The 16,729-nt window shown below is 44.1% G+C and overlaps 1 protein-coding gene across 1 annotated transcript in view; it reads right to left on the bottom strand.

The window, feature by feature from the left end:
* LOC139390942 (cysteine-rich and transmembrane domain-containing protein 1-like) overlaps positions 1-5,066 on the bottom strand; it is a 29,265-nt gene extending 24,199 nt beyond the window's left edge. Inside the window, exon 1 of the mRNA XM_071138371.1 lies at positions 4,752-5,066. The gene's annotated coding sequence lies outside the window, so the exon portion shown is untranslated. The remainder of the gene's footprint in view (positions 1-4,751) is intronic.
* Positions 5,067-16,729: the final 11,663 nt, after the last annotated feature.

Here is a 16,729-nt window from a genome sequence, read left to right as displayed (position 1 = left end):
CGGGCGGCTCTGGCAGATCAGGACACACGGGCGGCTCTGGCAGATCAGGACACACGGGCGGCTCTGGCAGATCAGGACACACGGGCGGCTCTGGCAGATCAGGACAGACGGGCGGCTCTGGCAGATCAGGACAGACGGGCGGTTCTGGCAGATCAGGACAGACGGGCGACTCTGGCAGATCAGGACAGACGGGAGACTCTGGCAGATCAGGACAGACGGGAGACTCTGGCAGATCAGGACAGACGGGAGACTCTGGCAGATCAGGACAGACGGGAGACTCTGGCAGATCAGGACAGACGGGAGACTCTGGCAGATCAGGACAGACGGGAGACTCTGGCAGATCAGGACAGACGGGAGACTCTGACAGCGCTGGGTAGCAGGAAGACTCTGACAGCGCTGGACAGGCGGGAGCACCTGTAGGAAGGAGACGGAGAGACAGCCTGGTGCGGGGGGCTGACAGCGCTGGGTAGCAGGAAGACTCTGACAGCGCTGGACAGGCGGGAGCACCTGTAGGAAGGAGACGGAGAGACAGCCTGGTGCGGGGGGCTGCCACCAGAGGGCAGGTGCGTGGAGGTGGCACCGGATAGACCGGACCGTGGAGGCGTGTGCCACCCCCCAAGACATTTTTGGGACTGCCTCTCGGAATTCCTTGATCGCCGTGCCAACTCCATTCGCCGGTATCCCTCCTCACACTGTTCCAGAGAATCCCAGACGGGCTCCGGCACTCTCCCTGGGTCGACCGACCACCTGTCTATCTCGTCCCAAGTTGTGACATAGACCGGACCGTGGAGGCGCACTGGAGGTCTCGAGAACCGAGCCTGCCCAACCCTACCTGGCTGAATGCTCCCCGTAGCCAGGCCAGTGCGGCGAGGTGGAATAGCCCGCACTGGGCTGTGCTGGCGAACCGGGGACACCATGCGTAGGGCTGGTGCCATGTACACCGGCCCGAGGAGATGCACTGGAGACCAGATGCGCTGAGCCGGCTTCATGGCACCTGGCTCGATGCCCACTCTAGCCCGGCCAATATGAGGCGCTGCAATGTACCACACCGGGATATGCACACGCACCGGGGACACCGTGCGCCTCACGGCATAACACGGTGCCTGCCCGGTCCATCTTTCTCCACGGTAAGCACGAGGAGTTTGCGCAGGTCTCCTACCTGACTTCGCCACACTCCCCGTGTGCCACCCCCCAAGACATTTTTGGGACTGCCTCTCGGAATTCCTTGATCGCCGTGCCAACTCCATTCGCCGGTATCCCTCCTCACACTGTTCCAGAGAATCCCAGACGGGCTCCGGCACTCTCCCTGGGTCGACCGACCACCTGTCTATCTCGTCCCAAGTTGTGACATTGTCCAGATCTCGCTGCTGCCTGATACCACGCTGCTTGGTCCTTGGTTGGTGGGTGGTTCTGTAACGGCTGTCGGTGGAAGAAGGTGAGGACCAATGCGCAGCGTTGTACGTGTTCATCTTTTTAATAAAGTAAACTGAACACTGAATAACAAAACAACAACAGGAACAGTTCTGTCTGGTGTAGACACACAAAGACTGAAAACAACCACCCACAAAACACAACCGAAAACAGGCTACCTAAATATGGTTCTCAATCAGGGAAAACGATTGACAGCTGCCTCTGATTGAGAACCATACCAGGCCAAACACAGAAATAGAAAATCATAGAAAAACTAACATAGACAACCCACCCAACTCACGCCCTGACCATACTAAAACAAAAGACAAAACAAAGGAACTAAGGTCAGAACGTGACAATTAGTCTGATGCCAAGCTAAAATTACAATAAGAAGCATTTTGTGTTTACAAAACACAGCAACATATTTCTTATGTGTTTAATCTTTTTTTCCTGCATTAATGAGACCCCTAAGTTTAACTTGCTAGTTAATCTAAGTAAGTGGCTGAATTAATATGGTGACTTCATATTGTGTTAGCTTTCTGCCGTGTTGGCAAAGTCAAAGCTCTTTAGATTAGTTATTTGTACAGCTGCCACCGTCTTGATTTCCTTGCATTTTTTTCTCCCCTCCCCTCATCTCCGAGCAGAGCTCTGCCCTAGCGACTACACACAGACAGTGTGTAGCCTACACATGCTGCTCCTGTCCTCATGCTGTTCTTCCTTCAGACAAGCATGCATCAAAACTTTGTTCATTAGCACAATGTCTCTCGTTCACATTCGCTTGTAAATGTCCAAACTCACCAAAAATGACATTCAGTAGCTCCTACCTATACATGTAAACTCAGCAAAAAAAGAAACGTCATCTCACTGTCAACTGCGTTTAGTTTCAGCAAATTTAAAATGTGGAAATATTTGTATGAACATAACAAGATTCAACAACAGACATAAACTGAACAAGTTCCACAGACATGTGATTAACAGAAATTGAATAACGTGTCCCTGAACAAAGGGGGGTCAAAATCAAAAGTAACAATCAGTATCTGGTGTGGCCACCAGCTGCATTAAGTACTGCAGTGCATCTCCTCCTCGTGGACTACACCAGATTTGCCAGTTCTTGCTGTGAGATGTTACCCCACTCTTCCACTAAGGCACATGCAAGTTCCCAGACATTTCTGGGGGGAATGGCCCTAGCCCTCACCCTCCGATTCAACAGGTCTCAGACGTGCTCAATGGGATTGAGATCCGGGCTCTTCACTAGCCACGGCAGAACACTGACATTCCTGTCTTGCGGGAAATCACGCACAGAACGAGCAGTATGGCTGGTGGCATTATCATGCTGGAGGGTCCTGTCGGGATGAGCCTGCAGGAAAGGTACTACATGAGGGAGAATATCTTCCCTGTAACGCACAGCGTTGAGATTGCCTGCAATGACAACAGACCATGACGGACCTTACACCTCCAAATCGATCCCGCTCCAGAGTACAGGCCTCGGTGTAACGCTCATTCCTTCGACGATAAACGCAAATCCAACCATCACCCCTGGTGAGACAAAACCGCAACTCGTGAGTGAAGATCACTTTTTGCCAGTCCTGTATGGTCCAGCAACGGTGGGTTTGTGCTCATAGGCAACATTGTTACCGGTTATTTCTGGTGAGGACCTGCCTTACAGTAGGCCTACAGGACCTCAGTCCAGCCTCTCTCAGCCTATTGTGGACAGTCTGAGCACTGATGGAGGGATTGTGTGTTTCTGTTATAACTCGGGCAGTTGTTGTTGCCATCCTGTACCTGTCCCGCAGGTGTTGTTACACGTGGTCTGCCACTGTGAGGATGATCAGTTGTCCGTCCTGTCTCCCTGTAGCACTGTCTTAGGCATCTCAAAGTACAAACATTGCAATTTATTGCTCTGGCCACATCTGCAGTCCTCATGTATCCTTGCAGCATGCCTAAGGCACGTTCAAGCAGATGAGCAGGGACCCCGGGCATCTTTCTTTTGGTGTTTTTCAGAGTCAGTAGAAAGGCCTCTTTAGTGTCCTAAGTTTTCATAACTTTGACCTTAATTGCCTACCGTCTGCAAGCTGTTAGTGTCTTAAAAACCGTTCCACTGGTGCATGTTCATTAACTGTGTATGGTTCATTGAACAAGCATGAGAAACAGTGTTTAAACCCTTTACAATGAAGATCTGTGAAGTTATTTGGATTTTTTCGAATTATCTTTGAAAGACAGGGTCCTGAAAAAGGGACGTTTCTTTTTTTGCTGAGTTTATAACTTTATGAGCTGGATTGCCTGTCTTTGCAATTTGTTTATTTTTGTTTGTGCTCATTAGCATATGTAGTTAGCAGCCTCCATTGAAATGCGCTATTACTTGTGCTTATTTTATTAGCATTCTGGTAGACGCCCAATGCGATTTCTTTCCTCTTTTAGCACCCCCTTGTGTACTAAACCGGTAATAGCATTTATCTTGGTATGACAGAAGGACAGTATGACGACATTCTGGATACAGCCCAACCCTAATGTATGGTTCCAGGATTACACTGTGAGTGTTTGGTTCCAGTATATGGTGAGAGAATGGAACATACTTCTCTAACACAATAAGATCCCATTCCTAAATGAGTAAATGTCCAGGGTTATAATAGTGAACTAGGTCTAGTAGAACCACAGCCGGCTGGGGCATAGATCACACTCATCAAGAGATGACTGTTGAAATGGAAAGAACTGGGATGATATTTCAACATTGTGCGATTGATAGTCTAAAATACGCTCTCAATTAGGTTTATTTTTCCTGCCACGTCCTTTATAGGCTAAATGTATAAGGCTTTGCTGTGTAATAGTCTATTATCAGGCGTCTCTACAGCGTTGTTGGAGGGTCTCATGTTAGCCTACAGTGTCGTTGCATTGATGACATATTAATGGAACAAAACACTTTACTCGCATCTTCGGCTTTATCAACAACTAACTGCTTTATACCATTTTTTTCTACAGCGTCGTATTTTGATAGACCTATAGTTGATTTGCTATGATAGCTTAACATTTTTAAAGTGGCCTAAATAAAAAGAAGTCATTGTATCACAAATTCTATCATAGCTAATGATATGTCCGACACGACTTTCTCCCTTTCACATTCAATAGTGGCAATTTATATCAAAAAGTATTGTTGGATACAATGCTTCCGGAGAAACAGACCACTGCGTGCTCGCTACAACAAGACAATGATGGAATGATACAACACCTGCACAGGGCCACAGCCCAAGAACAACGATGTCGGGTTGCAATTGTCCAACAGTCCGCAACTTCGAGTTAGGCAATGTTCACAGACATATGGTGCTCAATAAAATAATATCACCTACCTTAAGAGAAATGATATCCCTTATCAACAGACAGTCAAGCTCCTCTTCAAAAAAAAACTCTTCGGCGTGATTTATATTGCTAATTTCTTGTCCTTTTTTTTACCGCACTGAACGACCACCTCGTCTTAAAACTTAGTGCGTATCTCTCGGTTGTGTGGGAACCGTGACGTCATCCCTATGGTGGTGCGAGGGGTTTGCATAGGGAAAGCACATTTCACTGGTTGACTGTGGTGAATTGTCGTTGTTTCACGGACCAATCAGGGCGAAGAGCGGTGAAAGTCTAGTGAATGGGACTCATGGAAAGTGGTGACCACTGATCATCTGACTTGCTTGGTCATGCATTATACATCACAGAAAGATGTGACGAAATACACAGAAATAGGACAGTGAATGTGTCTTATAAATTGAGCAAGTCATACTTATCCTTATCTAGCTTCTTTGATTGATTCATATTTATATATTTGTAACTGTATAAAAATGTCAATTTAACTAATACAGAGTCAACAAAACTTATAAAACTCTACAAAAAAAACAGACGTGAAATTGTGTTTATACAGCATAAATAGACTGAAGATAAAACTAGTGCTTTTTCTGTATCCATTAATCACATGATTTCATGATTTTGTGAATGGGTTTGATATAATGAACAACAGAGTGGCCTTATTCCCTGGTGTGGGACACAGAACATTTCCATGACAGATGCAACTCATTCTTTCCACCAGCAGGGGTCAGTCTTCACTCACTTACTCTCCTCAGCTCCTGTACCAGTATTTTCTCTAGTGCCTAGCCCCTAGCACAATCTCTACTCTAGCTCCATAACCCCTAGCATTATATTTACTCTAGTTCCTATCCCCTACCACTATCTCTACTCTAGCTCCTAGCCCCAAGCACTATCTCTACTCTAGCTCCTAACCCCCAGCACTATCTCTACTCTTGCTCCTAACCCCTCGCACTATCTCTACTCTAGCTCCTAGCCCTATCTCTACTCTAGCCCCTAGCACTATCTCTACTCTAGCCCCTAGCACTATCTCTACTCTAGCTCCTAGCACTATCTCTACTCTAGCTCATAGCCTAGCACTATCTCTACTCTAGCTCCTAACCACTAGCACTATCTCTACTCTAGTGCCAACCCCTAACACTATCTCTACTCTAGCTCATAGCCCCGAGCACTATCTCTACTCTAGCCCCTAGCACTATCTCTACTCTAGCCCCTAGCACTATCTCTACTCTAGCTCCTAGCACTATCTCTACTCTAGCTCCTAGCACTATCTCTACTCTAGCTCCTAGCCTAGCACTATCTCTACTCTAGCTCCTAACCCCTAGCACTATCTCTACTCTAGTGCCAACCCCTAACACTATCTCTACTCTAGCTCATAGCCCCGAGCACTATCTCTACTCTAGCCCCTAGCACTATCTCTACTCTAGCCCCTAGCACTATCTCTACTCTAGCTCCTAGCACTATCTCTACTCTAGCCCCTAGCACTATCTCTACTCTAGCTCCTAGCCCCTAGCACTATCTATACTCTAGCTCCTAACCCCTAGCACTATCTCTACTCTAGTGCCAACCCCTAACACTATCTCTACTCTAGCTCCGAGCACTATCTCTACTCTAATGCCTAGCATTATCTCTACTCTAGCCCCTAGCACTATCTCTATTCTCATTCCTGGTCTCTAGCATTATCTCTACTCTAGCCCCTAGCATTATCTCTACTCTAGCCCCTAACCATTTGCACTATCTCTACTCTAGCCCCTAGCACTGTCTACTCTAGCTCCTAGCACTATCTCTACTCTAGCCCCTAGCACTGTCTACTCTAGCTCCTAACCCCTCGCACTATCTCTACTCTAGTTCCTAACCCCTCACACTATCTCTACTGTAGCTCCTAGTCCCTAGCACTATCTCTACTCTAGCTACTAACCCCTAGGCTCCTAACCCCTAGCACTATAATTACTCTAGCTCCTAGCAGTACTGTATCTCTACTCTAGCTCCTAGTCCCTAGCACTATCTCTACTCTAGCACTGTCTCTACTCTAGCTCCTAGCACTATCTCTACTCTAACTCCTAGGCCCTAGCTCACTCTCTACTCTAGCTCCTAGCCACTAGCACTATATCAACTTTAGCCATTAACCCCGAGCACTACCTCTACTCTAGCCCCTAACCCCAAGCACTATCTCTACACTAGCTCCTAACCCCCAGCACTATCTCTACACTAGCTCCTAACCCCAAGGAATATCTCTACTCTAGTGCCAACCCCTAGCACTATCTCTTCTCTAGCTCCTAGCACTATCTCTACTCTAATGCCTAGCATTATCTCTACTCTAGCCCCTAGCACTATCTCTATTCTCATTCCTGGCCTCTAGCATTATCTCTACTCTAGCCCCTAGCACTATCTCTACTCTAGCTCCTAGCACTATCTCTATTCTAGCCCCTAGCACTATCTCTACTCTATCTCCTAACCCCTAGCACTATCTCTACTCTATCTCCTAACCCCTAGCACCATCTACTCTAGCTACTAGCACTACCTCTACTCTAGCCCCTAACCCCAAGCACTATCTCTACACTAGCTCCTAACCCCCAGCACTATCTCTACACTAGCTCCTAACCCCCAGCACTATCTCTACTCTAGCTCCTATTCCTATCTCTACTCTAGCTCCTATTCCTATCTCTACTCTAGCTCCTATCCCTACTCTAGCCCCTATTCCTATCTCTAATCTAGGTCCTAGCACCAACTCTACTCAGCAGCACTGTTGTCAGTGGTCCATAGATACACTAGTGTTCTAATCCAAACCCTTATGCAGCACATTCACTAGATAACAGGCGGATTCATCTGCACTGGAGGTGAACACGTACTATAATACTTCATGACAGAAGTGACATTGTATTACATGAAACACCATGACCCTCACCAGATCAACCCACATGACATAGTGTATGAGAGCATTATAGAACATTACAACATTACTGTAGCAATCCACCCTTCGTCTTTCTATTTACTTTGTTCTTATTTAACTTATTTAACCAGGAAATGCCTTTTTTACAGAAGGTTAGGAAGCTCTTCTGCGAGGGCCATCTGTTCTTTCGTGAGAGTCAAACAACATCGGCCTACATTATTTCTCAATGGTCTACATAGTTTACAAAATAATCTGTTTTCGTAATTAGTCTCAAGGTTTTTGACCCATTTTGCTATGAATATTTGTGTTCCTCTGGTTTATTACATGATGCGATGCAATGCAATCGCAACATACCTAAGTTATTGCTTTGTCTAGAGATAGGATCCATTTGATGTGAAATATCCATATTTAGTTAGCTTGGTGTCTGTCTCAATACTGTCTGTTAAAACCTAGTTTCTTCCCAAAGCCACTGTATGAGACTGGGCAAGCAGCACTAATAACACCCAAGCCTATCTATTTCTACCCAGGCAGACCCAGCTTGTATCCCAAATGGCACCCTGCAGTGTACTACTTCTGAAGGCCCATGGGGCTCTGGTCAAAGGTAGTGCCCTATGTAGAGAATAGGGTGCTCTTTGGAACAAACCCTAGTGATCAATTGGTCCGAAAGAGAACGTGGGACAGCAGAGTCATAGAAGTAAACTATTAGATACTCTTACAGGGGAACATGCTGATGTGTGTGTGTGTGTGTGTGTGTGATACTTGAGCAGCTGTTTCTCCTTTCGCCATGGCGACTCAGTGGCATCAACATTGAGTGTGTGCATGTCTGTGTGTACCGGGAAGATGTACGAAAATAGCACCTCACCCCATCTGACCCTACAGGCAACCGGAGCAGGGTAGGGGTGTGAGGGGGGTCAGAGAGGTGAAGTCGCTATAGAAAAGGTCAATGGGACAGATATTTACTTTCACTTAGAACATATTTGCTGTGTGTGTGTGTGTGTGTGTGTGTGTGTGTGTGTGTGTGTGTGTGTGTGTGTGTGTGTGTGTGTGTGTGTGTGTGTGTGTGTGTGTGTGTGTGTGTGTGTGTGTGTGTGTGTCTGTGTGTGTAAATATGTATCTATTTTTGGTATTGTCCACAACAACTATTTCACTATTAACGGTTGTACAGTAGACCACCCATTCTGTCAAAATAAAAACAGGATCATGTTGGCAGTTGGTTAGAGACACCCTGTTTGTTTATCTCTGTCTGCATGCCCTCATAGTGTTGACAAAACAAGATGACCATTGTACTAGTTCAGCTCTGTCCCATAGGTCTCATCTTGTCATCCCATGTAAGTAGACACTACATAACCTTTGAAGACAACTGATATGAGTGTATCATACTGTAACTGTACCTTTTCACATGAGCTGTTTTCTAAGCCTACGCGGCGTCGTGTGGGTGTGTGTATGTCGTGTGTGTGTGTCGTGTGTGTCCTCCTGTACCTTGTGGGTGTGAGCTGTAGGGTTACATTTTTAGTTTAGAGTACGTGCGTGTCGTGAGCTAGCTACATAAATAGATATAGAGTGAATGTCAGAGTTACCTTGACTGAGTCATGCATGCAGTCACCGTGAAGGTTCAGATATCCTGTTTGAGAGTATGTGGGTGTGTGTGTGTGCGTGCGAGAGAGAGAGTGCATGTGAGTGTGTGAGATGTTTACCGACCCTAAGCACACTGCCAAGACAATGTCCTTGAGTGGCCCAGCCAGAGCCCGGATTTGAACCCGATCGGACATCTCTGGAGAGACCTGAAAATAGCTGTGCAGCGACGCTCCCCATCCAACCTGACAGATCTTGAGAGGATCTGCAGAGAATAATGGGGGAAACTCCCCAAATACAGGTGTGCCAAGCTTGTAGTGTCATACCCAAGAAGACGTGATGATGTAATTGCTGCCAACAGTGCTTCAACAAAGTACTGAGTAAAGGGTCTGTTTACTTTTGTAAATATGATATTTTATTTTAATTTTTTTATAAATTAGCAAAAAATTATAAAAATGTGTTTTTGCTTTGTCATTATGGGGTATTGTGTGTAGATTGATGAGGGGGAAAAAAACAATTTAATACATTTTAGAATAAGGCTGTAATGAACAAAATGTGGAAAAAGTCAAGGGGTCTGAATACTTTCCGAATGCACTGTATATTAAAATTCAGCATACATCCGCAGCTTGAACCGTGAATACGATCTCTGTGAACGTTAGGAACATTGCCTTTAATAGGAGCATTGTCAACAGTGTAATGTGCTTCTCTACAGCACGACATGCATTGAATCCCTGTCTCAACCAATGAGACACAGAGTTACACACATAATCTTACTACCATACCTCATTTAGTCTGCACTGCTGTCAAGATGGATCATTCTCATCAACATCAAAACACTGCAACATTTTAGTGATTGATCACGTACTACACAGTTCATTATTTAGCTTGGTTGGTTAGTTAGTGTGTGTGTGTGTGTGTGTGTTGTCTCAGGACGGGTCAGTGGGTCCATGGGAAAGAAACAGCTGTACACTACAACCTGACCCATGAGGACCTGACTGACACTGACACACTCTGGCGCACACACACACACACACACACACACACACACATATTCCAACCAAAATCACTCCACAGTCTTGCAGGGATCTGTGTCTACTGCCATGGTATCGGCAGGGTAGCTGGGGCGGCAGGGTAGCCTAGTGGTTAGAGCGTTGGACTAGTAACCGGAAGGTTGCGAGTTCAAACCCCCGAGCTGACAAGGTACAAAATCTGTCGTTCTGCCCCTGAACAGGCAGTTAACCCACTGTTCCCAGGCCGTCATTGAAAATAAGAATTTGTTCTTAACTGACTTGCCTGGTTAAATAAAGGTAAAAATAAAAAAAATAAAAAAAATCAAACTGTGTATGGAGTCTAGCCTGGTCTAGACCTGTATCATGCTGTATGTGGAGGCTAGCCTGGTCTAGACCTGTATCATGCTGTATGTGGAGGCTAGCCTGGTCTAGACCTGTATCATGCTGTATGTGGAGGCTAGCCTGGTCTAGACCTGTATCATGCTGTATGTGGAGGCTAGCCTGGTCTAGACCTGTATCATGCTGTATGTGGAGGCTAGCCTGGTCTAGACCTGTATCATGCTGTATGTGGAGGCTAGCCTGGTCTAGACCTGTATCATGCTGTATGTGGAGGCTAGCCTGGTCTAGACCTGTATCATGCTGTATGTGGAGGCTAGCCTGGTCTAGACCTGTATCATGCTGTATGTGGAGGCTAGCCTGGTCTAGACCTGTATCATGCTGTATGTGGAGGCTAGCCTGGTCTAGACCAGCCTCCACATGCTGCCGATTCCACTATCATTTATTTTATTGTTTTTATTAACAACAAATAACAAAATATACAGTGTACAAAAAAAATACTTTATACACAAGGGTATACACATTTATACAAAAACACACAAGGGTATACACATTTAAACAAAAACACACAAGGGTATACACATTTAAACAAAAACACACAAGGGTATACACATTTATACAAAAATACACAAGGGAATACACATTTAAACAAAAACACACAAGGGTATACACATTTATACAAAAATACACAAGGGAATACAGGCATTTAGGTTTTGCTTTGGTTTCCTTTTTGTATGGAGCACAGTTACATTTTTAAAAAGTAATACTCTTGGCTTTTCTTTAGCCTACTTGCATTTATGTACAAAACATTTATCAATCATAAACAATAGATAGTGTAGACTGTTCTGATCCTGATGATTAGATACAAGTAAAACATCCATATCGTCAAGCTGTACCCTAGACCTAGTTCATCAACAAAAAATAAATGTGCAAGATCTGTCCCAAAAATCTTAGTACAAATCATTCAAAAAAACACACTTTCATCAATGTACGTTTTAAATCTTGACAGTACCTGATTACCTGGATAAATTAAGTTAATCATTTTAAAAGACACCACTTTCTATTTAAAAACCATACCGCTCTCCAATGAATGTTATTAAATGTAGAATTCCAGTATACTTTTGCAGGACTTGATAAGACCTGTAGGTGTTCACTGTAACTGAAATTCCATATTTATTCAAAAACATAATTATACAGTTGTCCATTTTCATGAAATAATTGTGTCATTAACAAATAACGTTCTAAAAACCATCTTTGGAAAAATAAAGATGTATTCTTATATTTTATGTCTTTGTCATTCCAAATCAAACACCTATGAGGGGAGAAAGTATGTTTATACAGTATACAATTTACCAGGATAGTAACGCTTGCTTATGGATATTGGCTAATTTAAGATACATTTTATTTAGTTCAAAGTTACATTTTATGAGAAATTCAATTCCACCAACCTTTTGAATAATATTCCAAATTCTATTCTTAAATTCAAGGGGTGTGAATACTTTCTGAATACTTTCTGAATACTTTCTGAATACTTTCTGAATACTTTCTGAATAACAAACAATTCATTTTCCAGAACTGGTTTGACAACAGCATTATCAACAATTATTGAGTGACTATATCATTATCCAGACTTTATGAGAACACACAACATTCCAATCAGTCCTGAGGAGTTTCAAATAATGGTTGGTACTGTGCTCTTCTAGGAGAATGCAGTATAGTGGTTCTCCAAGTGCAACCGTTGAGTCATTTCTAGCCTCAATTCTGCTTGAAGGAATTTAAATGTTTTAAAATCTAAATGTAATAACAATTATCTAAGAAAACTCTGACATGTTACTATTCCTTCTGCTAGAATATACTGGAATGCAGCCCTAGGACAAGTGAACTGGAACAAAGTTTTGTTGCTTTCTAGCAAATATTATACATCTAATAAGGTGAAAGAAGTATCATATGAAGTCATTCACAGAGTGTACCCAGTAAAGAGACCTTTACGGTACACATTTAAAATTGATATTGATGACAAATGTGGGTTTTGGTTGTGACCCAGAAACTCTTAGCTTCTCATGTCAGAAGATTTTAGATTGATTTAGAATACTTTATGGGAAACCACTTTTAATGTTAATTTGGAAGACTGAAATGATGTTTTATTTTGACCCAACTCATATGCCCTTGATTTAATTTTCATTTTTAATTTGCTTATTTTTCTTGGAAGATTCTTTATTCATAAAATGAAGTTGGTTCAGAACAAAGGGCTCTTTAATTTGTTTAAGATCGTTAAGTTTGTGTACTTTTGTCTGTATATTTCTGTTTTTGTGTTATTATGTATATTTTATTTTTATCAGTCTGGAGGCTAGTTGAGTCTGGCTGTTCTCATGTCTATCACCTCCAGATAATCTGTTTCCCCTGTAACCTTGATCCAGACCCAGGACACGTTCTACTGGGCTGTGTTTCCAGTACTCGACACGTTCTACTGGGCTGTGCTTCCAGTACAGGACACGTTCTACTGGGCTGTGCTTCCAGTACAGGACATGTTCTACTGGGCTGTGCTTCCAGTACAGGACACGTTCTACTGGGCTGTGCTTCCAGTACAGGACACGTTCTACTGGGCTGTGCTTCCAGTACAGGACACGTTCTACTGGGCTGTGCTTCCAGTACAGGACACGTTCTACTGGGCTGTGCTTCCAGTACAGGACACGTTCTACTGGGCTGTGCTTCCAGTACAGGACACGTTCTACTGGGCTGTGCTTCCAGTACTGGACACGTTCTACTGGGCTGTGCTTCCAGTACAGGACACGTTCTACTGGGCTTCCAGTCCACCTGGACCTCTTTAGAGCTATTCTATACTGAACAACAAAATAAACTCAACATCCAACAATTCCATTTAGTTACACTTCATATAAGGAAATCAGTCAATTAGGCCCTAATCTAAGGATTTCACATGGCCGGCTGTGGCTCAGCCATGGGTGGGCCAATCTGAGTTTTTCCCCACGAAAGCGATTTATTAGAGACAGAAATACTTCTCCATTTCATCAGCTGTCCGGGTGGCTGGTCTCAGACGATTCCGCAGGAGCCGGATTCGGAGGTCATGGCTGGCGTGGTTACACGTGGTCTGTGGTAGTGAAGCCGGATGTGGAGGTCCTGGGCTGGGCTGGTTACACGAGGTCTGTGGTAGTGAAGCCGGATGTGGAGGTCCTGGGCTGGCGTGGTTACACGTGGTCTGTGGTAGTGAAGCCGGATGTGGAGGTCCTGGGCTGGCGTGGTTACACGTGGTCTGTGGTAGTGAAGCCGGATGTGGAGGTCATGGGCTGGGCTGGTTACACGTGGTCTGCGGTTGTGAGGCCGGTTGGACGTACTGATAAATTCTCTAAAACGACGTTGGAAGCAGTTTATAGTAGAGAAATGAATGTTCAATTCTCTGGAAAGAGCTCTGGTGGACATTCCTGCACTCAGCATGCCAAATGCACACTCCTTCAAAACTTGACACACCTGTAGCATTGTGTTGTGTGACAAAACTGCAGACTTTAGAGTGTCATTTTATTAGCCCCAGTACAAGCTGCACCTGTGTAATGATCATGCTGTTTAATCAGCTTCTTGATATGTTACACCTGCCAGGTGGATGGATTATCTTGGCAAAGGAGAAATGCTCACTAACAAATTGTAAACCAATTTGTGCACAACATTTGAGAGAAATAAGCTTTCTGTGCATATGGAACATTTCTGGGATCTTTTATTTCAGCTCATGAAACAATGGGACCAACACTTTACATGTTGCGTTTATATTTTTTTTGTTCAGTATAGATTGAAGCATGATGCTGCAAGGTGGGATCACATTCTGCATGGGGCACATGAATACTGATGGTACTGAATGAATGCTGACTTAACTGTATATGAAAATATGATGCTGTTATAACATACAGCTCAAACAAAGCATTAGCTACCAAATATCCTTATCATACATCTATTTAACTAAGACCCAAAACTGATCTATCATCAGTGTTGACTTAATTTCATTTGGAAAGAATGAGAGCAATTTCCTTTTTAGGAAAAAAAAAAAAAGCATTGTTCACCTACTAATGGGAGCCATATGTCGGGCAATGCATCCTAAATGTTAGTCCATAACTCTACAGTAAGCTGCAGCTAGAGGACACCATGCTCACGTGTTAACTTCTGTTCTGAGGAAGCTACAATAGAGGGGAGGCGTGGACCGGTGTGTGTGAGAGAGGGGTGGCAACAAATTGAACCAACAGAAAGACCCAGACAGCATGTATGAAATCCATGTCGTTTCCTGCTTTCATTTCCTACAGCCAGGACTTCAAATAAAAACAACTTAATAGAATTATGTTATACCCTAGTTCAGACAGTTTAGCTGATTTATGTTTTAAATAAACACCGGAGATGAAATATAGCTTACATCAATCTAAAAGCCAACCTCATCTGCTTTGCCCCACAGCTGCACACGCGTCAACACGCGCTTTACTGCTGGGACTTGTTTAGGGTGTATTGGCTAGGTTTCCATCCAAACTAGGTTTGACTTTTCTCAATAGCTAGGTTTCCATCCAAACTAGGTTTGACTTTTCTCAATAGCTAGGTTTCCATCCAAACTAGGTTTGACTTTTCTCAATAGCTAGGTTTCCATCCAAACTAGGTTTGATTTTTCTCAATAGCTAGGTTTCCATCCAAACTAGGTTTGATTTTTCTCAATAGCTAGGTTTCCATTCAAACTAGGTTTGACTTTTCTCAATAGCTAGGTTTACATCCAATTGGCGACATATTTTCATGTGAATATTCTAAAATCAGAGATGTGTTTCTATCAAAACTAATTGTTGCCGGTAAAAAGCTGTGCCTGGTGACATACTGCACATAAAAATACCTTTGCTGTTAAATTCCCTTGTACCGAATAAAACAAATACAAAGTTTTTTAACTCTACTGATGATTTTGTCACAACAAAATGTTGCGTCAGAGAGTATGGAATTTGTCCACCCTGGTCGTGGCACAGGCGATCTAGCCTAAAGCGTGCACTCGCAGATACAGCGCAATATTATTTTTATTTGTCAAATGGCTGCCAAGCATCGATTATCATGTCATCAGAATAAGACCCATGATATTTATTGGAGAGGAGCTAAACGATATCATAACCGCCATCGATAAAAGACAGTACTGTGCAGCCGTCTTCCTCGACCTTGCCAAGGCTTTCGACTCTGTCAATCACCATATTCTTATCGGCAGACTCAGTAGCCTCAATTTTTCTGATGACTGCCTTGCCTGGTTCACCAACTACTTTGCCGACAGACTTCAGTGTGTCAAATCGGAGGGCATGCTGTCCGGTCCTCTGGCAGTCTCTATGGGGGTGCTAGTAAAACCAAATGCATGCTTTTCAACCGTTCGCTGCCTGCACCCGCACGCCTGACTAGCATCACCACCCTGGATGGTTCCGACCTTGAATATGTGGACATCTATAAGTACCTAGGTGTCTGGCTAGACTGTAAACTCTCCTTCCAGACTCATATCAAACATCTCCAATCGAAAATCAAATCTAGAGTCGGCTTTCTATTCCGCAACAAAGCCTCCTTCACTCACGCCGCCAAACTTACCCTAGTAAAACTGACTATCCTACCGATCCTCGACTTCGGCGATGTCATCTACAAAATTGCTTCCAACACTCTACTCAGCAAACTGGATGCAGTTTATCACAGTGCCATCCGTTTTGTCACTAAAGCACCTTATACCACCCACCACTGCGACCTGTATGCTCTAGTCGGCTGGCCCTCGCTACATATTCGTCGCCAGACCCACTGGCTCCAGGTCATCTACAAGTCCATGCTAGGTAAAGCTCCGCCTTATCTCAGTTCACTGGTCACGATGGCAACACCCACCGGTAACACGCGCTCCAGCAGGTGTATCTCACTGATCATCCCTAAAGCCAACACCTCATTTGGCCGCCTTTCGTTCCAGTTCTCTGCTGCCTGTGACTGGAACGAATTGCAGAAATCGCTGAAGTTGGAGACTTATCTCCCTCACCAACTTCAAACATCTGCTATCTGAGAAGCTAACCGATCGCTGCAGCTGTACATAGTCTATCAGTAAATAGCCCACCCATTTTTACCTACCTCATCCCCATACTGTTTTTATTTATTTTCTTTTCTGCTCTTTTGCACACCAATATATCTGTACATG

This window comes from Oncorhynchus clarkii, chromosome 31 (genome assembly GCF_045791955.1).
Source record: "Oncorhynchus clarkii lewisi isolate Uvic-CL-2024 chromosome 31, UVic_Ocla_1.0, whole genome shotgun sequence".
Classification (NCBI taxonomy): Eukaryota; Metazoa; Chordata; class Actinopteri; order Salmoniformes; family Salmonidae; genus Oncorhynchus; species Oncorhynchus clarkii.
The sequence above is the reverse complement of the archived record's forward strand: the minus strand, read 5'-3'. Positions and strand labels throughout refer to the sequence as shown.